At 48.9% G+C, this 22,429-nt stretch overlaps 1 long non-coding RNA gene across 3 annotated transcripts in view; it reads left to right on the forward strand.

The window, feature by feature from the left end:
• LOC123809711 overlaps window positions 1-22,156 on the forward strand; it is a 106,529-nt gene extending 84,373 nt beyond the window's left edge. For all 3 annotated transcript variants that reach the window (XR_006784069.1, XR_006784068.1, XR_006784070.1), the window contains one exon: window positions 21,983-22,156. This is a non-coding gene — a long non-coding RNA (uncharacterized LOC123809711). The remainder of the gene's footprint in view (window positions 1-21,982) is intronic.
• Window positions 22,157-22,429: the final 273 nt, after the last annotated feature.

Consider the following 22,429-nt stretch of genomic DNA (forward strand, 5'->3'; position numbering starts at 1 on the left):
ACTCTTCGTCCTGTCATGTGCACATGGCCACCTGAAGAGGCTGAGGTGCTGGTATTGTCAACTCGAAACAAACTGGGAACCCAGGTCAGAAAGCAAAGTGTCACACAGCCCTGGGTTCCCACCCAGGGCATCAGGCCCTAGACTCCTGCATCTATTCAGAGACATTCTCTGATGTCACTGAGCTGGTTGGGCAGCTAGCTGAGGACATGAGGCTAGTTCCCTGGATAGTGACATTTTTGTGGATGATGGAGAGGGCCAAACAATTTTATTGAAGCAATCTGTGATCCATTTCTAACAAGTTCCCAGGGGAGGTGGCTGCTGGTCTGAGGATCACACTGTGAGAAGTGAGGGGTGAGGGCAGAGATACGCCTATGTGGCCCTGAAGTCACTCACCTTTCTGTTCCTTGGCTTCCTTGCTCATAGGCTCTCTTCCTGGTAGAGAGAACTGCTATACAAAGGCTCAGAGGCATGATTGCGCATGGCTGTTGTGTGAGATTTAGGGTTAGCTGTCTAAAAGAGAAAACCAAATAAGTGGCAGAAATTAGATGACAGCTTACTTCTCTCTCATAACGAAATCCAAAAGCAAGCAATTCGGCGTTGGTGTGGAGGGGACTTCTTGCTCTCTGCGTTGGCCACCCTTAGCATGTGTCTTCTATCCTCAAGTCACAAGGTGGCTGCTGGAGCTGCAGCCAGGATGTTTGTGTTCCAAGCAGAGAGGATGGAGAAGGCAAAGGAAAAGGGGCAAAAAGTTATGCCTTCTAACTGAATCACCTCCCAGAAAAGAAACTTCTCAGTCTCTGAGAACTTCTCACTTCTCTGCCTGGATTCAAGGGAGGCAGTAAAATACAGTCTTTTAGCTGAGCATCTTGCAGCCCTGAATTAATCAAGGCCTGTTATTAAGGAAGAAGCAGAGAGTGGATACTGGGTAGGCTGCCATGGTATGCTTGGAGGAACGTCAAGTTCTTGGTTCTTGGTATTGCCAGAGGCTGAGGTGCCAGGGTGCATGTGGTAGGAGAAACATGGTGCTGACTTGCCAGGCAGCCACAGTTCAGGGCAAGGCAGGGGCATGGGCACTGGGCAATGCTCATGCCTGAAGTGGGAAGACAAAGTTCAGGCAAGTGCTGGTGCTTGGACTGAGCCTGCCTGGCAGAGCCGGCGGCGCTGGAGTGTCCTAATGTCCTCCCTCCCTCTTTCTCTTCTCTGCCTTCTTCCTTCTCATCTGGCCTCCCTCTTGCAGAGCCTGCAGCATTCGAGTAGGGCAGAAGGAGAGGCCTTGGAAACACAGGGGGCTGGAGGCCTCTCTGTCTTTGTGGCAAGGGAGAACAGTGTGGGGAGAAGCCACAACTAAAAAGGTTTTGCCAGAGTGTTTTTTAGTGCACCAACCCTATGGATTCTGCTTCAAGAAGGGTTCCCCAGACTAGCAGCTTTGGGAAATGCAGCCTACTCCCTTGCTTTCGTGGGCATCACGAAGAGCAGTGGTAGGTTGAGAGCCCCAAGGAGGCTTGCAGTGGGGAAACCCATTTACCAATCCTTTCCCCAAACGTGTTGACCACGGGACACTTTGGGGGCCACACTGAACTCAGACGGTAGTGAAGTCTTCCCGGATAAGCAGAGTTCCCCTGAGAGGCTCTGTTTGGGACGATGATTCCTGTATGTGGCTCCCCTCGCTCCTGACTATACCCGGGCCTCTCAGCGTTCCCAGCAGCAGGGGCCAAGGTCTGGCATCCACACACATGGAGGCCGCACGGAAGTGGTGCTGATATCAGTGGTGAGTCATGAGGGCCCGCCTGTGGGGCTTGACTGTGAGACATGAGTCATGGCCATATGGAAACCTATTCACATGTACCTTCCTTTGGTCCCTAATCCTTGGTAATGCCCTGGTTTCATGATGTAACTTCAGGGGAATTAAGCTTGGACAGCAAAATGATGTCATGACTCTAACTCAGCTTCAGTTAAAGTCTTCTGTTAGCGTGACATCTGACCGTGTCAGTTTGTTTCACAGGGTGATGGTGGCAGGTGGCTGGGCTTGCCCAGACATGGGTACACTGTTTGGGGAGGAAATTTGCTACATGGGTTGGTTTCATTCTGGGTTTTATTCAAGCCCTTGGTGCTGAACGTGCAGGGCTGTCTCGAAGACACGTTTGTCCGTCATCTCCTGGCCCAGCTGCCAACTCAGAGCCAGGACAGGGACTCCGGGCATGCAGGCCAGGCCGTCTTCTGGCCTCTGAACCCCGCAGCTGGTCCTTTCTGCCTACAGCTGCTCTCTTTAAAAAGAAAACTTTTTTATAAGTTCCAAACCAATGAACTATTTTGATGGGCAGTTTTTGGTCACTGTGTCACCTTTCAGAGGCCATATCAACCGTTTAAGAGGGGCTTGGGGCAGTGCTTTGGCCCAAACAAGCAATGTCAATAGTGGGGATTTTGCCTGTGTCACGGGGAGATGGCAGCTGAGCAGCCTCAAACTTTTGGTAGAGATTAGTTATTTCTATGGCTGCTGGGGCCACCAGGTCGAGGCATGTTCTTGTTTCTTTTCTTCTCAGATGTATGACTGAAGAAGTTTCTGGAATGGGCGAGTGTGTGCTTAGCCCAGGACATAGGCAAGCCCAAATCACGGTTCTCTCTCTGCCCAGCTGCTTCCCTTCCCTCACCCCCTGGACCTCCTTCTGGGGTGTCAGCCATCCTGCCGTGAGCACTTCCCTCTGCAGTCGGAGAGCCTGACCGCTCGGGCGGGGCCGCACGGAGCTGCAGAGGCTGAGCGGGGGAGCACCGAGCCCAGGCCCTGTGGTCCCGCGCTGCCTTTGGGGAGCGGCCATGGCTAGTGCAGCATGAACTCTGAACCATGAGTCAAAGCGAAGGTGCCCTGGGAATGGTTGTGCCTGTTCTCCTGGCTGGCCGAGACACTTTCCAGGTTGTTCCAGCGCGCTCGGCTGGCCGTTCTGAGCTGCTCTTTCCTAGACATTGCTGCTTCTCATTCCCACCCTCCGCATTAGTCACTGGGGCTTTTTTGTTCATTGTTTCATAGTTCACATGACCCTTTTCTGAGCCCCCGAGAGAGAGACAGGAATAGCTCCTCAGCGTCATTAACCTACATTGGGCCAGGTTGGGCCAGGCCCAGAAGCGTCTGACACACATTGCCTGGCTCTGTCCTCACTTCAGCAATCTGAGGACGAGTTGGTGTCATCTCCACATTAAAAGTGAGACTTGGGACTTCAAGAGGATAAGTACCTTGCCCAGGGTCTGCTTGCTAATAAGCAGTGGAATGGGGACCCGCTCACTCAGTGAAGCATTAGAGACCTGAATGACAGCAGACATGGGACTTCTGCTGTCATTCAAGACAAGGGCGTGAAGGGTTTCATAAAGCACAGTGACATGGTGGTGGGTCACCACGGCCAGACTCGGCAGCCCTGCTCACTGCCCGTCTTGTCCCAAAGCCCTTCCAGCTCCCCCTGGATTCCCACAGCTTTGTGGGACTCAACTTGAGAACCTCTCATATGCTCTACAACCTGTTACTTAAAAATACGGATGCTAAGCTAGTAATCTCAGTCCACATTTAACAAAGGAGTTTATTACACATCTCCCAAGCGGAAGAATTCTAAATAATTTATGTAAATACTTTGCTCTTAATGGAGCAAAGTAGAGCATGTCGTTCACTGCTTAAGTGTAGGCGACACACAGTGACTTCTTTCGAAAGAGGTCACTGTGGGAAGGCAGGAAAGTGGAGTAATTTCTCAGTGGAGAGGCCTGGCAAACACTTGCTCTGCCCGGTGGTCAAGGTCAACTTCAGCAGTGATAAGTCAGGCTGATAGGATGTACCCTTGATACGATGTGATGAGAATGGCATTTTACCTCTGTGGTCTTCTCAAAATTGCATAACCCTAGTCAAATCATGAGAAGAACATAGACCAATCCCAGCTGAGGGACGTTTCACAGAATACCTGATCGGAACCTCTCAAATCTGTCACGGTCAGCAGGTCATCCAAACAAAGTCAGTCTGGGAGACTGTCAGAGCAAGAGGCGCCTGAGGAGACGTGGCCACTCAATGTAGTGTGCTGTCTGGGATGGGACCCCAGAACAGGAAAAAGCCATTGCTTGTGAACTAAAGACACCTGCGTAAAGTTATAGGTCGTGGTTAATAATGCGCCGGTCGTAGTTCTTTAGTTGTAACGAATGTGCCATGTGGATGTGGGATGGCACAGTATCCATGGGGACCCTGTGAACTGTCAATGATTTCTAAAAAATCTGATTTACAACTGAAAGTTTATTTTTTTAAAAAAGGTTCTATTCCATTATATATATTTTCTACTGTAGGAAAAGGGTATTTTTAATTCAGTCGAGTTCTTTCTGGTCATACTTGGAGACTAAAATGATTTCAAGTACTGTGACAAAGGTTTAGGTACTAACTTATCCTATGTTTCACTTCATGAGCTTGGGATGCAGAATAGGGCCACATTTTGTAAATGTACATGGGCAGCTTGGTGCTGTCCACTCCAGGGCAGTGACCTGTGGCCTTGGTGGGTACAGTCCCTGCTGGTCTGGGTGAAGTGGCACCTGTGCTTCTTGGCCTCAGGCCTGGGCTCCTTTGTTACCCCATGCCCCCAGCCCTGCCCACATGGCTGTTTCCTCCCCGGTGTCCTTGGGATCCCAGCGGCTGGGTCAGGAACCTCTCCCGACCCAGCCACCTGAAGTCCCTGAGGATGCTGGAATGTCATTTCCTCTCAGTTTCAAGCCTGCCCATTTCCTGCTCCAGTGTGAGTGATATTCCTGTCCCGTCTTCCCCCTGGGGAACACTTCTCTTGATTTTCCTGCTATTTTTGCTCTGTGGTGGGTGGAGAGAGCCACTGTGACTTGGAGGGAGAGCTGTGACTCAGTCTCTTGTAACAGACCCAGGCGGCCACAGTGAGATGGGGGTGTTCCTCGGAGAGGAAGGACTCGGCTTTGGGGCTGTTGGCCTGGCTTTGTGAGTTTATTGCCTTCTGTCTTCCTGGGCCTCGGTGCTCTCACGTGCAGCCTGGGCCAACGGGGAGAGTTGGTAAAGACAAGCCCGACTGGTAAATGTGTTCCACTCAGTGGTGTTCCCAGAGGCTGCAGCCAGTACAGGTGACCCTTGAGCAACACAGGAGTCAGGGGCACTGGCCCCTGCACAGTGGAAACTTCTGACTCCTTCCTGAACTCAACTACTAATAGCCTGCTCTAGACCAGAAGCCTGATAACAGCTGACTAACACATCTTGTGTGCTGTGTGCATTATATACTGGATTACAATAAAGTGAGCCAGAGCAAAGAAAATTATAAGGAGGAGAGAACACATCTACAGTATTTATTGGTGGGGGGCTATGTACAAGTGGATGGGTGCAGCTGAAACCCACCTCGTTCAAGGGTCAGCTGGATTGCCTGGTGGGAGCGGGTGTGGACTCCATCTCAGGAACGGGTGTGGAGAGGGCAGCCTAGCTCTGACCCCACCTTAACCCCAGCACCACTCCGAGGTACTGCTGCTGCTGTTGTCCGAGGCTAGCTCCAGAAGAGTCCTGTTCCTTAAAGCTCCCAGGGCCTTCCTTTCCAAGGAATAGTAATTCCCTCCCCTACCAGAAAGCACATTCACTAGATAGGGTTAGAATTTTACCTTTTTTGTTTGCAAAACCCAAGTCCTTTCACTTTTCCCCTCCAAAGCGATGAAAAGGAATGTGGCTGCCAGGACAAGTCCCAGGGAAGATGAAAGCAGCTTTCCTGAGGTTCAATTCTTCCCGAAACAATCTTCCTCTTCCCTCCTCCCACTAACCATCCCCAGCTTTCAATGCACCCAAGTGTATATTGTTTTTAAATGTCAAAGGAAAAAGGAAAAAAGAGAGTGAGAGAAAAAATGCTTTTGCTCCTGAATGTCACGTTCTGGCGAGGGAAAAAGGGGAGAAAGAACAAGTGGCAGAATTAAAGAGATGCAGATTTTTTTGTCCCCCCCGGTCCCTATTCAGGTCTCCCGTGCTGCCCCTCTGCTCCCTCCTCGCCCTCCCCCACCCCTCCCTGGCCACATTGAAATGTCAAAGGCAGCAGTTTGCAGCTGAACAGGGGTCCCTGGTGGGAACAGGCTGCCCTTCTAACCTGAAGGACCAAGCTGTTCCCTTCTGGCCCTTGTGTTTGCTTTTCCTCTTTCTTCCTCCGCTTTCACCAGCAGATGTTGTTTGGGGTGAGGGAGGCTGGGGGAGGTGGTGAAATGTGTTCCACCTGGGAGTGTGAAGGAAGTGAGCCGTGACACCCACGGCCCCTTCTTTTCCCCAGATTCCTCTAACTTCCAGTTGGCACATAAAAAGACAGTGCCCCGGGCCTTTTCATTTTCTACCCTGAAAGAGCAAGGCCGGAGCAATGCTCCCTGTGCCTGGAGCTCCTGGTTGTGTTTGGTCCTTCTCTCCCCCGCCCCAGGGCTTCTGGCCAAGCACCTTGGAGGTTAGGACACAGCAGAACAGTGATGTGCTTTATTGCAATTGTGTAAACTAAGGTTGAATCATTTTACAATACGCTGAGTTGGTGAGGGTGTGAGCGATGGGCATTTTCCTAGTGTGCTGGGGGAGGGTGAGTTGATCCAGTTGTTCCAGATGGTTTCTTGGAATCATGGATCAGCAGCCTTAGAGCAAGTGCGAATGGCTGATCCAGCAATTCCACTTTTAGGGATTCCTAGGGAAAATAGTTAGGCAATTCAGCAAAGAGTTATACACAGGAATGTTTGCCCCGGAAATGATCGTAATACAATATAATCGAAACATCCAATTTTTACTGAGTAGATGGTTAAAAAAATGCATTGGCACACTGGAGTAGTATAATGTAATTAAAAGTGATCACATAACTTCATGTTTGCTAGCATGGAAAGAGAGTCACAAAAAAACTAACAGAAATGGGTAAGTTATAAGATATTACATGACTAGTTCTTATTTTTTAAATCATTTTGTATATGTGGAAAAAAATCTGGAAAGATAGATGTCAAAATGTTTATGTGTATGTGGTAGAATATTTATCGCCTTTACAATTTCTGGTAGTTTCTGAGTTTTTGGCATTCACAAGTATTCCTGTTATGATCAGAAAAAAACAACAATGTTATTTTTTTAAAAATGTAAACTAACTTTTTCTCCTTAGGTGCTGTATTTCTTCGTAATTAAAATGCTCACATTATAACGTAAAAGCAGAAATTTGTTGTTTCTGGCATATCAGAAACAAAGCAACTAATAACTATCAGGTTCCAAAACAGACCGTGAACTCTTACAGTTTTTTTCTTTGGTCATATAGTGTTTAGACTTGGTGGTTCTTTTGGTAAAGAATGGTTGTCATCTCTTCTGTGCGCCAAGCTGTTACTCATACTTACCCAACTTCTCCCAGCCTGCAGCTGGCTTTTCTACTGATTGGCTTGCACAACCGCCTCCAGCCCCCACATCAGGATACATCAACCCACCTAGTTAGCAGGAGCCTGTTCCAGACAACACAGGACAAGTGGATATTACTATGAACCATGCCCTCCTTTAACAGTAGGAGATTACTGTAAGCCTCTCATCTCCTTCTTTCCAGTATCACCTCCCAAATGCATCAAAGCTGTGATTTGAATTTTATGTGATTCTGCCCGTAGAGTCAAAACTGGGTCCCTTTCCTTACCTGTCCCCTGCTAAGTAAGGTCTTGGCTTTGGATATACCGTATCATGAAGGTCAAAGTCACGACTTCTGCTTTCTGAATATGAGCTGGTATCCGTAGGAAACATGCTGCAGGACTGGCCTGCATTTCCAGGGTGTGCTCAAGTGGCCATGGCTGTGGGACATACAGGGAAGAGACTCGACATTGGCTCTTGGAATGTTAGCTGCCATATTGGGAAGCTGGAGGCATGGCTTGAATTAGTGAGGTCGACTCTTGTGGCTCGTGTTCCTGTCAGCATTGTCACAGGAAAGTCAAAGCTGGACAGTAGTTAAAGTAGTAGAACAGATTCTATCCAGGAGCTGTTGCAATGAGAGAAAAGAGATGTTGGTGTAGATTGTAGAACGGGGCTCAGCTGCTGACTGCAACCTGGACGAGTGGGGATTCATAGTCAGCGAGTGGGTGGGGTCACTGCGTGGCCAGTTTCTGAGGGGGAACCTCAGGGTAAGGGGGAGTTCCTGCTGAACCCACCTAACCAGGTTCTTGCTGAAGGGCAAGCAGACATCACTGGGGGTGGCGGGAAATACAGAATTTGATCAGAGATCTAGAGTGATCACCAATTGGATCACTGGCAAAATCCTTTTGCCAGAAAAGAATTCTTGCCAGAACCAGGCAGAGCAAAGGCAGATACAAAGTCTAAAGCTGAGGCCTGTCTGGGAAGAAGTTTCAGAGGATCCTGACGAGACTTTGGTCCAAGAGAGACTGTCCGTCAGTCTTTCCGGTCTGGCAGTCCAGTGGCCTCTCCCAGATGTTGAAGAGGGAGAGGAGGGAAGTGGGGGAAAGGCGGCTTTGATCCGTGCTCATCCTTCAGCTGGGCGAACGTAGTTGAGGGTTGTGATGAGGTTCAGATGGCCTCGGTTGCTTTTGGCGTTCGCTCTGCCCAGATGCCGGCCATCACTTGCACAGAACAGCGTGTGCACATGCGGCTAACTCTTGGCCATCTTCTCCTTGCTGGGGGGGGGGGGTGGTCCCCAAGGCCTATGGAAAGGAAAATTAACCAAGGAAACCCTGTAAATCTCTTGCAGAGTTGTCTGTGGCTGTGACCCACTCAAGGCTCAGGATGACCCAAGATCAGCCAGTGTCTCTCTTGTGCCAGCCCCAGTGTCAGCATGGTGAAGCAGGTGCCGTTCACCGTGGGGGGCCAGAGCTGGGGGAAGCACAGGCGGCTGCTGCCTCCCTGGCAAAGAACCCCTTTGGGAACAGAAAAGACAGCCGAGTGGGAGCTCTTTCTGGGTAGGAAATCACCAATGGTTTAGTTTGTTAGCAACGACCATGCTAGGTGGTAACTGGAAGGAGGCTTGCACGTCCGTGTCTGACACTTTCCCCAGGATGGAGGTGTATTCTCGAAATTTGTCTTTAGTTAGGGGTTTCAGTTGTCTTCCCTGATTCTTTGTGGTTCTTAGGCCTTTACAATGCTGCATATAGGTTTAAAAAACCCCAGCTCTGATGATTACAAAATACATAGTCTTAGATCCTCAGACTTCACTGCTTTTAAATTTTATTCATTTTTGATATGGGGGCTGTGATACCTTCCTTGAGGGGTCATGGGGCTCCAATGGCTGGTTTAACTGACGTGGTCCTGGGTGACCTTCCTAGCCCTGTGACCTTTTTTCCAGCACCTCAAGCCACATGGATGTCCTTGCTCTTCCTGGCGTCAGCCAGCAGGCTCTTTCACACCTGCCTGCCATTGCACCTCCCTCTGCCTGCAGGCCCCCTTCCCCAGCACTTTACCTCCCAGCCGCAGCTCACCCTTCGAGCCACCACAGAGTGTGACCAGTACCCTCGCTGTGATGTGCTTCCGACCCCTGTTTGCCCTGCCAGAGCTCATCGGACTCTCTGCATTTCGGAAAGCTTTCCTGAAAATTGTCCCCTCTCTGCTTCATTAGCCTCTGAGCTTCTTGAGGATGTGGAATATTTGTTGCTGAATGAACCCACAGGTCATTTAAGTGCTGGACGGATGGTAGCTGCTGTTGTGTTTTTCTGCTTTTCTCTAGGTCCCCATTCTTTTAAAGAGTTCTTAATCCCAGATGATCTTAAATGACTCAATCACAGCCTTGTAAAATAGTTGTATCAGGAGTAGGTGCCCTGACTCCCTGTCTCCCAGTTTTAAATGAGCCCCTAGATCAGTGGTCAGCTGATGAGTGAATTTGGAATTTGCTGTATTCTTTAGGGGGCATTAGGAAATATTAATACAGACTCCATCATAGGAATTCAAACTAGCTTATCATTGGCATGTATGATAAATGTAAGAGGTATAAGATTACAGCCAAGGCATATGTCCAAAAACAAACAAACAAACAAACAAACAAAACAACCCTAAGACCCGACATCCAGGTTCTCAAACAAACCATAAGTGTATCCCTCTAAATTTTTATGAATATTTACTTGCTGCTTATTTATCTACTCATTTGATCTGTGCGTGTTCACTAGTAAAGGAGCAGTAGTAGGTAATAAATATTTAAGAAAAAAAAATTGTTGGAGAACAACTTAAAAGTGAGAACATTCTGTCCGTTAGTCATTACTCCACTTTGACAGCCTAACAGACGTGCTCACTAATGGGGTAACCGTGTCCGTGTGATGTGCCGGACGCCGTGCCAAGGACTGCGTGCCATTTGTTTCATTTCTTTTCACTCCCGCCCCATGAAGTGGACGTTTTTATTGTTTTCACCATCCTGATGAGGAAACTGAGGCTTACTGTTAAAGAATCAATATTTTCAAAAAGTAAAATCATGACTCTCATATAAAAGTAAAGTGAACACATGTCCAAGATTGTATTTAACTACTTAATTAGCAAAGGAACCAGTAAAATGGCACAAGTAGTTCAAAGGAGAATTCAGAGACCCGACCGTGCACTACAGTCAGGAATGAGGAAACAGGTGTGGAGCGGTCACCATCCATAGCGCAGTGATCAGTTGGCTTTCCACGGGAGCTGTCTGCGTTTCTGTGGACAGGGATGGCTTGCATTGCCCCACATTTTCTGTAGCATTGCTACAGCATAATAGAATTGTGAAAGAGCTTTGAGTCAGTGCAAGCAAGGTGGTAGCAACCCAGAGCACCCATTATCTTTTTTTTTTTTGCCCATTTCCAAGTCTTCCCAGAAGTTTCTCTTCCCAGAGAAACTAGTCTCTCGCCTTTTCCATGTCTATAGAAAAGGTGAGAAATTAGTTTAAGGTCACATAGCCAGGATGCAAACCCAGAAATCCAGAGCCAGCATCTCTATCAATGGCTCAGTAGCTAGGAAAGTTTAAGAACCAACAAGTGAATAGAGCTCAGTCCCTTTTTTTGGAGTTGCTGTTCTGCTATTTGATTTCTCTTGCTATGTATTTTTTTTGGTCCAGGTAAAATCCTGCACTGCGTATATTTAAATTTAGCAAATGAAAGATATTCACATTTATTGAATTATTAATAGGTGCCAGGTATTATGTCAAATGCCTGAAGCACACGTTTTCATTCTGTCTTAACAACAGGGAGGCATCGGTAATCTCATTTTACAGAAAGCACTTGGGTATAGAGAGACACTAGAAATGGCAAGGCTAGTGTGGTGGAGCTGTGATTCCAACCCGTGTCTCTTCTAGCGAAGGCTCACGCTCTTCTGGCCAATGAGTCTGCGCTATTTTAACAGACACCATTTGAACAGAAAGAATTTGCGTTGTTCCCAGTTTAGGGGCTCTCTCATTTGCTGTGGGGATGCTCACTTGTGCCAAGGACTGGGGATGGTTCCAAAGAAGGCAGCGTGGACAAGAAGCAGTTTTCCTCTCTGCGTGCAGTGGACTCACATTGGTCTGCATGCAGCAGCCCCAGATTGACACCTGCCCTGTGCCCAGCCCTTCACTCTTGCCGGTCCTTAGGTACTGAGTGCAACTTGGTTTTGCAGCGGCAGTGTGCATTTCCCACTGTGCACCGGCTGGTATACCAGCACAGAGTGACTGGCTCAATTAAGAGCATTCTTAAGAGGCTACAGGCCACTGAATTGACTGCACCTCTTCGGCTGTAACCTGTTACCCCAAACAGACAAAGCGGTGTTTTCCAGCTCTCACTGCGCCCTGGTGGACAGCCCAGGGCCGATACTTGTGAACCTGCACATGGTGACTTCTTCAGCTTCTCCACACGTGGCACTGGGGCCACCTTTATCAGAATGGCCTGGGTGCTCGTATAAAATGCAGTTCTGTCCACAGCACTGGAGACTTAAGGAAGCAGAAGCTCAGCAGGGTGAGGGCCGAAGGTGTCTATTTCCGAGGGCCATCCTAGGGGATTTTAAGGACCCACAAGGATGATTTCTTGGCCCCTGGATTCAGACAGGCCTGAGTGTGCATACTGGCCACATTGTGGGATATTGGGCAAGTTAACTCAGCGCTTGAAGGCCAGCTTTCCTCGTTTGAAAAATGGAGATAATTACAGTTGTGAGGAGTGAATGAGATAATCCACAGAAACTATTTGGCACTGGGCCTGACACCGGCTGTGTTCTCAATAAGCATCAGCTATTAATGTGTTTCATTGATTCTGGATGCTCATTTTTTTTTACATATTAACATTTTTTAAATCAGTCTGCTTCTTAAAGTGGATGGAATGCCATGGTCTCAGTGGTGGCGTCCCTCCCGCTTCGTGGTGGTCTCTGGAACACCGATGCACCTGCTGATAGCTGCTGCCTTCGGTTTGTTGCAGTCTGGGATGTGGGAGGTCGCTGGGGTGCAGCGTGGATGAGGTGTCTGGAGGGGCTGGAATTTGGGGATGCTCAGGTCTGCCTTGGCTGTGTCCGTCTCCCAGGGCCTGTGTACACCCAGGACTAAGTCAAAGGATGGCTGAATGAACACGGTGGGAAGCTTTGCCACTCTGGGGGGAGGGGGGTCGCATGATTTTGGGTGCACCTGCTCAGTCTGCGTGTTAGGGGGCCCTGCTCATGGTGCCTGTTGGGAGACTTCGAGTGCCTGCATGGGGCCGGTGGGGGAGGACTGCTCTCCCTGTTCCCCTCGTTCTGGCCTCCACACGCGCACGCTCGCCCTGGTGCATTTCTCTGGGTCCGCCTGGTGTCAACAGCTTTCATTTTTCATTTTTTCATGGAAGGATTTTGAGACCCAAACCCAGGGTACAGGAGAAGCCAACAACATCCCTAGCGCTGCTTGACCCAAAATAGCAAATCAGGAAGGAATTCACCCCCTCCTGCCAATGACCCCCACTCTGCTCGGGGCTCCTGTCCACTCAGCTGTGCCATCAAAATGGGATTTGGAAGCAAGTTAGCGGTGGGGGGAGGCTGGCTTCTTGTTGTTTTGAAGGTGGGGGGAGGTTGGCTTCCTGTTGTTTTGAAGGTAATCTTACTCGAAGGAATCAGCTTAATGAACGGTTTGCTTCCTTTGAAAAAAAAAACCATCTGGGTTTAGATTTGATATTTACTATTTTAAACCCTTTCAATTAGACCCCTGGGGTTTCCCAGGCCTGCCTGGGGGCGCCTCTCTCTGAGCTTCCCTTCCTTCTTTCCCAACCCTGCCACCCGTGTTTGTTTTTCTCACATATTCATCACAGCCTTCAGAAAGCACTGCGGAGCTCTCATTGACATGGGAACCCGGTGTCTGCTTGGGGAGTGTTTAGCCCAGAACAGAGCTTGGCAGGCTTACTTCCTGCCCCATGCAGACTTTCACCATGGAGAGCTGGGGGTGGGGGGCTGGGCACATTTGCCAAGTCTACTGGAAGCCCTCAATTTTGAGGGGGAAAGGGACTTTCTCATGGATTTCCCGCTCCAGAGCATCAATCAGCCTCAGAGAAACACTAGTGAGGCAAGAAGTGGTTTCCTAGCAGGACCAGTGATTACAAAGGCCCCTGGCTGGCTTTGTGTCTTTTGTTCCTGTTGGCGCCTTGGTCAGAACCTCGGGGCAGCCCCAGTGCAGCCTCTGCCTGCCATTCTGCCTGCTGATCCGGGAAGTCAGGGAGGAGAGGAAGGAAAAAGCTTCCCAGAGGAACAGAGAGACTCCTTGGTTCTGGAATCTTCATTGGGGCCCCTCTCCCTCTTTCTGTTGCATGGTCGATGGCTTTTTGCCAATCTCCAGGTGCTTGGCATGTCAACAGGGACTGATCAGACCAATCTCACGGGGCTGTGACATTTAAGTGGGGTGCGGCAGTCTGCTGGGCACTTAGCTGGAGCTCTTGAAATACTGCTCCCTGTCTGCACTTCCCCTGTCCTCTTTCCTGGGGGTAGAATTCATATTTAATGTCACTTAAACATGATGACTAAAATGATAGTCGAAGCAGGAAAATGAGGGATGAGAACAAGGAGGGAAAGAGTCATCTCACCCCCTCACTCACTTGCCCCCCAAACAGGTTTCTACTTTGCGTGCATTACTGGGTTACTGCCCGTTCTTGCCAGAAGCCAGCCTCTGATGGAACCCCCAGCCCGCTGGTCTGTTGTTTGGCTCAGCTGAGCTGTGGGTATGGGGTTCGAGGACCCTCCTCCAAAGTGAAGAGTTTCCTCTGGTGGCCTGACAGCTGTGAGAAATCCTGACTGACAGGGGGACAGACACCGAGCAGGGAAGTGGGCGCGCAGCACAGTGGGAAGGAGCCCTGTCGTGGGAGGCAGGTTCCTGTGTGTCAGGTCTGAGAGGCCCTGTTGCTTTTCAGATTTCATTCCTCTGTCGCAAAGGAGTTCTTCTTTAATGTGGAGTCGAAAACCATCTAAGGATGTGCTGAAGGTTGGTCGCTCCAGGGCAGAGAGCAATCTGTATAAAAATGACAACCCACCTGCCGGGTGGAATACACTGGATTTACGCTAATGAGAGTAATTGAATTTATAGCCATAGCTGTGCACTGCGAATGGCTCTTGGAAGCCAGCAGCTTCTGGGGAAGAGATGCGAAGGGTTTCTAATATGCAAATGAAACTGGGAATTAGGCTAAAAAAACCTCATGAATCTCATTCGTCATTTTATGAACAGGTGGATTCCTAGACTTTGAGATTTCATTGGTGTGCAAATTAATTAAGCTGTTAAAAGTGGATGCAGAAATATGCACAGGCATCTTTGGCTTTCTTTGACAAGGAGCACACTGCTCTGGGCCTGATTGTCAGGATAATTATTTTCCCCCTGAAAATTACTGGCTATAGCTTTGCTCTAGTGTGTTGATATACTTTTAAAAAATTTTTAATTGATTTTATTGGGGTGACAGTGGTCATTTTTGATTATCCACAGGATCTGAGGGTGGGGGCTGCATGGGATATGTTTGTATGAAATATCTGTGTTTGTGTATGTGTAGACATGTCTATTAATCTTTCTCAAAATGGCTCATTGATCTAAACAAACCTGGTGACTGAATATAGGTTTGGGGCTCAGGGAGCTCCTGTGAGGGATATTTACCTGGGTGATATGGGGGTTCCATCTTCATTTGTTGAGTGAGCCCATTCCAGCTTTCCTTGAACTGCACTTGCAGCCCGCAAGCCAGGTCTTTGTGGGCATTGTGGTAATTACAAGACATTTCAAAATACAGGCTAAGGTCCAAAACAGCAATAGAAGAAAATTAATCTATTCTGTGTTAATGAACACCATTTGGGCTAAATATTCAAGTGCTGTGTTATATATAGTGAAAGCAATACAGGTAGCACATGAAACACTAAAAAAGAGTTGAAGGTAAAAAAAGTGGAAGGAGAAATAAATGTTTAACTCTTCAGGCATGTGGAACAACTTTGAAGGCATGGAAGGAGTGGGAAATCATGAATGCAGTTGTTCACAAATGTAACGCTCATACATTAAAGGCTAATTGTCTCAAAATCGAAACCAATTTAAAAAGCTATCATCAAGCTGAAAAAAATATTTGCAGTAAAATTGACAAGACCACAGTGAATAAGAAAAAGAAACCTAACTCACTTTTAAATATAAAATGGTCAAATTATATTTAATAGTAGAAAAATCAAAATGTTTAATAAATGTAAGGAAAAAATCTCCCTAGAAATGTAAGAAATACACATTAAAACTAAATGGGAAATTTATACCTTCAAAGAATACTTACAGACATGAAAAACGTTCACAACGTACTTAGAACGAACAGATGAATCACTAGGTGCTCAATTTTATGAAATGAATTGTAAATGGATGGAAAGAAATATACCAGGTATGCTCTCAATGGCCCTATCTAGGTACGTAGGTTTGAAATTATTCTGAATTTCTTCCTTAATGGTGCCCTGTGCAAACACTACGTTGTGGAAGCAAGTATGAACAAGGCCCTGAGCACGCACAATCCGTCCGCACCCCGGCGTTTCATAGGAAGGGTGCCCCCGAGTTACGGACAGCCTTCTGAGGAACAGACTGTCAGCAGCCTTACAGACAACGGAGAAGGGCTGCCAGGTACTTACTGCGGTCTAAAGCCTGGAACTTTCTGGAGCCCTCGAGGTTCCGTGGGGTGTGCCCGGGGGAGCCAGCATGAAGGGCAAGCCCCAGACAGATCCCCGCCCCCACCCCTCTGCCCCATCCGGCTTCTCTCCACGTCCTCGTCTCACCCTCTCGCCCTCTTTCCCACACTACCACCACTAGGCTTCAATTACCTCATCTTTAAGAGATGAGCCTCTTCCAAAATTTTTATAAAAATTGGGTTTCTGAGTTTTTAAAGAGAGGATTGAGAGCTAAAAGCTGACCAGGTTTTTCCTCGGCAAGAACCCCAAATGTCCTCACCATGTGGATGGCCACCCTGTGTTTGGTGGCATCTTCTGGTTCCTCCTTGTGGCTTAGACTACAGTGGAGCATGAGGCAGGATGCTCGTGGGTCCTGTCCCCTTAGGGAGAGTCGTGGGTTCTTTGGGACTGAGCCAGTTCTCTCTCTCATGAGGGGTCCGTGTACGTGGGAGGCCTTAGCTGGTCCTTTCTCTTGTGACTTACTTTCTTGTGGCCTCAGTCTGGGGCCTCAGGCTGTTTCTCAGACATTCACAGGTAAAAGTTTCTTTTCTTCCTGAGCAATGGATCACAAGTCTAGGGGCCAGGGGAGGTAAGTCTAGTAGAAATGCTAGTGACTGCCTGCCTGGTGTCTCGGTACTTTCTCTGTGACCGATACCTTCTGCATAAGGAGCACTGCCAATAGGGGATGCGTAAGAGGAGGTGACGCCGCCACACTTGTCTGTTTCTGCAGTCTTGTGGGTTTAGAAATTCTACTTGTAAAGCCCTGCTGTGATACTCACTTAGAAAGTCACGAAGAGTAGGAACCAGGCCTAGCTGGCTGGCAGAGAAGCCAGGTTCCCGTGGGCTTTCACCACGGGCTGGTAAACAATGCTGGCAGGCACCTGGGCCTCCTGGTGAGACACACTCATTGTGTCAGCCCGTGTGGGTGGTGGTGTGCTGTGAGAAGCAGCAGCTGCGAAGTGCACGCATGGTATGCTTTTCCTTGCCAACTCTGAGTCACTGCTTAAAGCCATCCAAGGCTACCCAGGGTACAGAAGGCACAGACCATGGCACATGCTTGTCCAGGTCATTGCCACCAGCTGAGATATTATGAATTGTACAGAAGGGAGAGTCTGGGGTGGGGGCCAATTGGTGCCAGCCAGGAGGTCACCTGTCAGTTTGAGCATTAGAAGATATGTCACCTTCCTAGAACACATGCTGTCAACACTTTGGGTGGAATCTAACTTGATATTAAGGTGAAGATTGCCAGACCAAGCTCAGACTTCAAAGCAAAACAAAGATCATCTTTGAAGCTTTGGTTGGCCCCCCACGTTCTGTGTGTTGTGTCTGCCCTGCTTCAGAGGCTTGGCTTACAGAGCAATGATTCTACATCGATGTCTGGATGAAGCCTTAAGCTGCCATCAGATGCATCTGTTGGTCTCTGGACAGCCCTGCTCTCCGCATCCCAGCCAACTTTGTAAAGAGGCTTTGGCAGTGATTTCTAACAGTTCAGGGCCTATCAGAACAACACTAAAGCTGAAGGCCCCTGAGGGTTTGTTAGGGGCCAGGCACTGGGGGAACCTCTACGTGAATGATAGATGGTGTGGTGATGAGACACAGACTGCATAGGTTCAGATCCTGGCTCTACTCACTGCCGTTGGGTGATGGAGGGCATGCCATCTAACCTTGATGTGCCGCTGATTCCGTTTCTCTGTGGTGTGTGCACGTGTGTGCATAACAGGAGTAACCACCACATAGAGTTGTCAGGAGGCTTGAATAAAGATAAACACGTGGGGTGCTCAGAAAAGGGATCATGGTGTCATAAGCACTAAATGATCTAGGACCTCATTCCAGCGACAACGTGCGTGAGCAAGCACTCAATGTGAGTAGGCTGTGACTCTCACGTGGTGCGTGGAGCTGAGATGTGGGTGCATTCCCTCACTTGTAGTCAGGTGCCTTGTAAGTGCCTAGATCATAATTCAGGTTGAGGCACTGTGTGGGTGTGCTCTGTGGCCCAACTGAATCGGACTGATTTAGCTGCTGTCATTCTTTCCATTGTGATTGATGCTCAAGTGCAGTGTCCTTACTGCAATTTAAGACCTTTGTCATTTATCTTGCATTTAGTGGATTAAAAGAAGAAGCCTATTTAGAATTACTTAGCCTATATATTTTTTATTTTTTCTTTCAAAGATTTTATTTATTTATTTTAGAGAGGGGAAGGTGGGGAGGAAGAGAGGGAGAGAAACATCATTGTGTGGTTGCCTCTTACGCCCCATACTGGGGACCTGGCCTGAAACCTAGGCATGTGCCCTGACTGGGAATTGAACCAACAACCCTTTGGTTTGTGGGCCTGCACTCAATCCACTGAGCTACACCAGCCAGGGTGCCTGTGTTTTATTCTCTTATAGAGTTTAGTAGCAGTTTTACCTCAGCATTTTCTATTTCTGCTACAGAGGGTTTTAATTCTCTGCCACCAGTCTTGAAGACGGTAACCCTTCTCCACCCCCCTGCTCCTTCATCTACCTTCCCACTGCTGATCACTGTCAGAGGAGAAATACCTGCAGTGGCAAACCTGCTGGCTCGGTACCTAGGATGCCCATTCCCATGGAAACACAACAGGGAGTGGTCGCACAGGTCAGGTAAAGCTGACTTGGCTTGCTGCCCGATTTTCATCTGGTTCAACCTGATTTCCTCAGGCTTGGGGAAGAGGGTTTGTCCTCCTTTATTTTATTGTGAGTTTGTTCTTCCTTCCAGGGCTTTCCTCTCCAGTAGCAAGGCCTTTGGTTGTGTGTCTGTGTCCCTGAGCTCTCTGCATCAGACCCCAGCTCTTCCCACTATGGGGCTGGCGGTACGCATGCAGGAAGGCACCTCACCGTGAAGCCACAGGTTCTCGGACATGCAGGCCTTCTTACCTCCATTGCCGGGTGTCTTTTATTTTAACACATGGGAGTGCGTTAGGCTCTCCAGGGATTACTCCAAATTTAACTCTATCTGGAAGCACAAAGGATGGCTATTTTTCCTCCACACATATGATCTTGCAAATGTTTCCAGTTGGGACTTATTTATAGATTCTTCCTTCTGCAGCTGGAAAATTAATATTTGTTTTTGGCAGCATTCACAGAGATGCTAGGCACCCCAGAACTGATGAGTCTGCCAGTTCAGCACAGATCAGTCTGGTCAGCACTCAGGGATGGGAGGCCCTTGGGAATCCAGGACAACAACGGGTGAGCAAGCGGAAGGGAGAGGGCAAAGAGCACTGGCCTCAGAGTCCTGGGTTCTAGGTCAGGGCCAGCCAACCTGTCAGACTGATCCGGATCATGTCCCTTCACTGTTGGGGTCTTAGATGAATGTCATCCTTCCCAGATGTAAAAGAAAAGTGCTTTCTAAGCTGTGAAATGTTGTGATTTTAGGATTTGGGAAAAACCACACTTCCTAGTTTATTCTGGAAGCACGGTCCTGGGCTTTTGAGCCAGGACTGAGTTATAATCCAGCTGAGCCTCTCTCTGATTCTGTAGCTCTGGACTCTTGTTCCTTCATCTTCCAAGTGGAGATGATGATGGTGCTCACTTCCTAGAGTTGTCAGAGGAGCAGTGCTCATGCGCAAGACCATCTTGTGCCACTTCAGCACGCGGCAGGTACCCAGTGCACTGTGGTCTCCCACACCGGTATGCTGCTGGTCCATTGACTCCTATGTACCCACAGATGCCCAGCAGCATGGAGGCAGAGTGGCCTCTGGTGACAGAGACAAAGGCGAGTTGAGAAAGAAAAAGAAAAGGTTGTTCTCGGCACCTTCCCATGGGGCTCCTTAATCAGAGCTGGCCCCTTTCTCCCACATGTGCTGTTGTTGAGCAATTAGTGTTCCGGGTGGAGCCAAGACCAGGGCACAGGGAGTGCCTTTGTTTTAGTCTTGTAAATTTCAGCCCAGGTTGCAAGGAACAAAACCCCAATTCATTTGAGAGATACTCCACATCTGAGTGCCTGCACCTAGCCAGGGGAGAGACTGCTGGCAGTCGCGGGAGCGGATGGTGAGCTCGGTGGCTCTGGCAGCAAAGGACACGAAAATGCTAAGAGGTGTGGAAGGGCCTTTTACTATAACTGGCAGAAGCTGGCCAGTGTCGGTGCCCCGGCGATGTGGACTGTCCGGGGACATGCCCAGGAAGCCCGTTCTAGAGTAGGCCTAAGTGAAGCATCCGTTTCCTTGGACAAATCATACCCAGCCCGAACCTCATTCACTGTATGTGTGTGTTTAGTGAGAAGGTCTCACTAGTTCTCTTCAAGGCCCCTCTGGCCCTGGAGCACTCAGATTTCGTAAAAACATACCAGATTTTCAGGGCAGGTGTTCTTCCTTGCCCGCTCGCTCTCTGGCGTCGTCTCTGTACTCGGATCCTGTGAACGTCTTCCCCCTCTGACCCCACTCCCTCTCTGATACTCTGCTTCAAGGCTGGAGGGATTATCATATCCAAAGCATCCCAGGAAAAAAACAGTTGAAATATCCAGGATAAGAAAACAAACCAGCGAGAGGTGAAGAGGTGTGTAATTGCCGTTCTTTGTGTCGACTCCTAAAGCTGCATGTTCTAACCATCTCACGATGGTGGGGGTTTTTCTGGGGTTTGAGAGGCCGGTGTAATACCCTCATGTTTTCTTTTTTTCTAGGAAAATATAAGAGGAATTCATTTTCTTTGGGATTAACAAAATCTTTCTTCTTTTATGTCGGCAATGTGAGGTCTTGGCAGATCTGATCTTGTGCTGAATAAAAATATAGCATTACAATGGAGTGCGGAGGCCTGGGGCTTGAACCCAATTTGGATTACGGTGCACAGCCGCAGGCGCTCTGGGACAAACGGAGGTGGTAGGAGTCTTTGAGTGCCGAGGGACAGCCCCCGGGACCGAGCCCCACTCACCCTGCAGACTGCTCCCTGCCCACCTGAGGCCCGTGTCCAGGCAGCGGGGCCCACAGTCAGCGCTCCCAGCAGCAGGCTGGCAGTGAGCTGTCAGCCGGGCCAGCAAGGGGCACCACTGTGTAAAAGCGGCTGTGGTTCAGCTGGGAAACTCAAGAAGGTTGGGATGTTGGTTAAAACATTTAACATCTCCAAGGTTCAGTGTCTCTCTCCATAAATTTGGCTCAATCATTTGTCTCTCAGGGCCTTGCCAGCCTGGAGGCGCAGAGGGATCATGGGGACTGCCAGGGTCAATGTGTCTGCCGGCGGGGCTGGGGCTCTCACTGAGGCTCCGGGAGCTGGGGTGCTGGTCAGGTAGAGAGAAAGAGAGGGGACGTCCTGTGGTGGAGAGAGTAGCCACTGTCTCTTTTGACAGCCAGAACTTCTGAGACACTAAGAGTTCCCTGAGTCAGATTGTTGGAGGTAATAGTTTAAGATGGTTCGGGTGTTGCTTAAAAAGTATTCCTATGACAGATAAGGAGGCGTCACATGGAGGTGATCTCTACGATGTGGGGACACCATGAGGATCAAGGACGGGGGTCTGTGCAGCAAAGGTGGTGACGGTGATGCCAGCTCTTTCCTTCGTGTCCTCCTCAGGTGGCCCTGCTTTCTTCACTTCCCGCTCTACTTCACGTTTTAAGGCCCAAGAGCAGTCTTAGTAAATTGCTTGCTCACCTGCCCTGGCACCTTGATTGCTCCCAGCAGAGTATTGGGCTCCTGTGCCCCCACCGGGGTTCTCCTGACCGCGGCCCGAGTCAGAGTGCTCTCCTCTGTAACCACCCAGCGGGCAAGACTCATTCCCGTTGTTGCCCTTGGAGTAATATCTAGCATTTTCTTTTTCATGTCTCTGTGTCTCTGTTTCCTCCTTTAGGTAGTGAGGTTAAATGATGATTATATGTGTTAATCCGCTCAGAACAGTGCTGAGAACAGTGCCTGGCTCATGGTAAATGCTCCATATGTGTTAGAAGTGATTTTTGATATCTCTGCAACTTTTTTTTTAAAGGAAGATCTACCCCTGACTTCTGCCTTTCTTTGCTAATAGGTGCCAAGATGTCTCCTCTGAATGGACACAGACAGACGGTGGCTGGGCAGGTCTATATCGTTCTGAAATGCGGGGAAGTGGTTTGTCAATTCAGGGCATTCCATCCGTGTTCATTCCGTGTTGTCTTCAATGCCCAGGGCACTCTGGGGATGCTGGAGGTTAAATGTGAATACTCGGATGGTCTCCACATTCACCCTTCAAGACTGGAATAAAGAGTTACTTCTTTCCCAGTAGTTCCATCTCCAGCTGTGATTGTGTGTGTGAAAGCCTGTGGCGGGGGGGGGGGGAGTGTGTGTGTGGAGGCGGAGGGGGTAGCTGATGAAGAGGAGGGTAGGGAGACTGTCACTGTTGCAGTGCCTGCAGTCAGCCCCAGTGTGGCATAGACTTCCTCACTTAATACCCTCACCAGTGCTGCGCGGAGGGTGTTATGATGTGTACTGCACCAGA

The sequence above is a fragment of the Phyllostomus hastatus genome, unplaced genomic scaffold (assembly GCF_019186645.2).
Source record: "Phyllostomus hastatus isolate PE091 unplaced genomic scaffold, TTU_PhHast_1.1 phas_scaffold_555, whole genome shotgun sequence".
Lineage (NCBI taxonomy): Eukaryota > Metazoa > Chordata > Mammalia > Chiroptera > Phyllostomidae > Phyllostomus > Phyllostomus hastatus.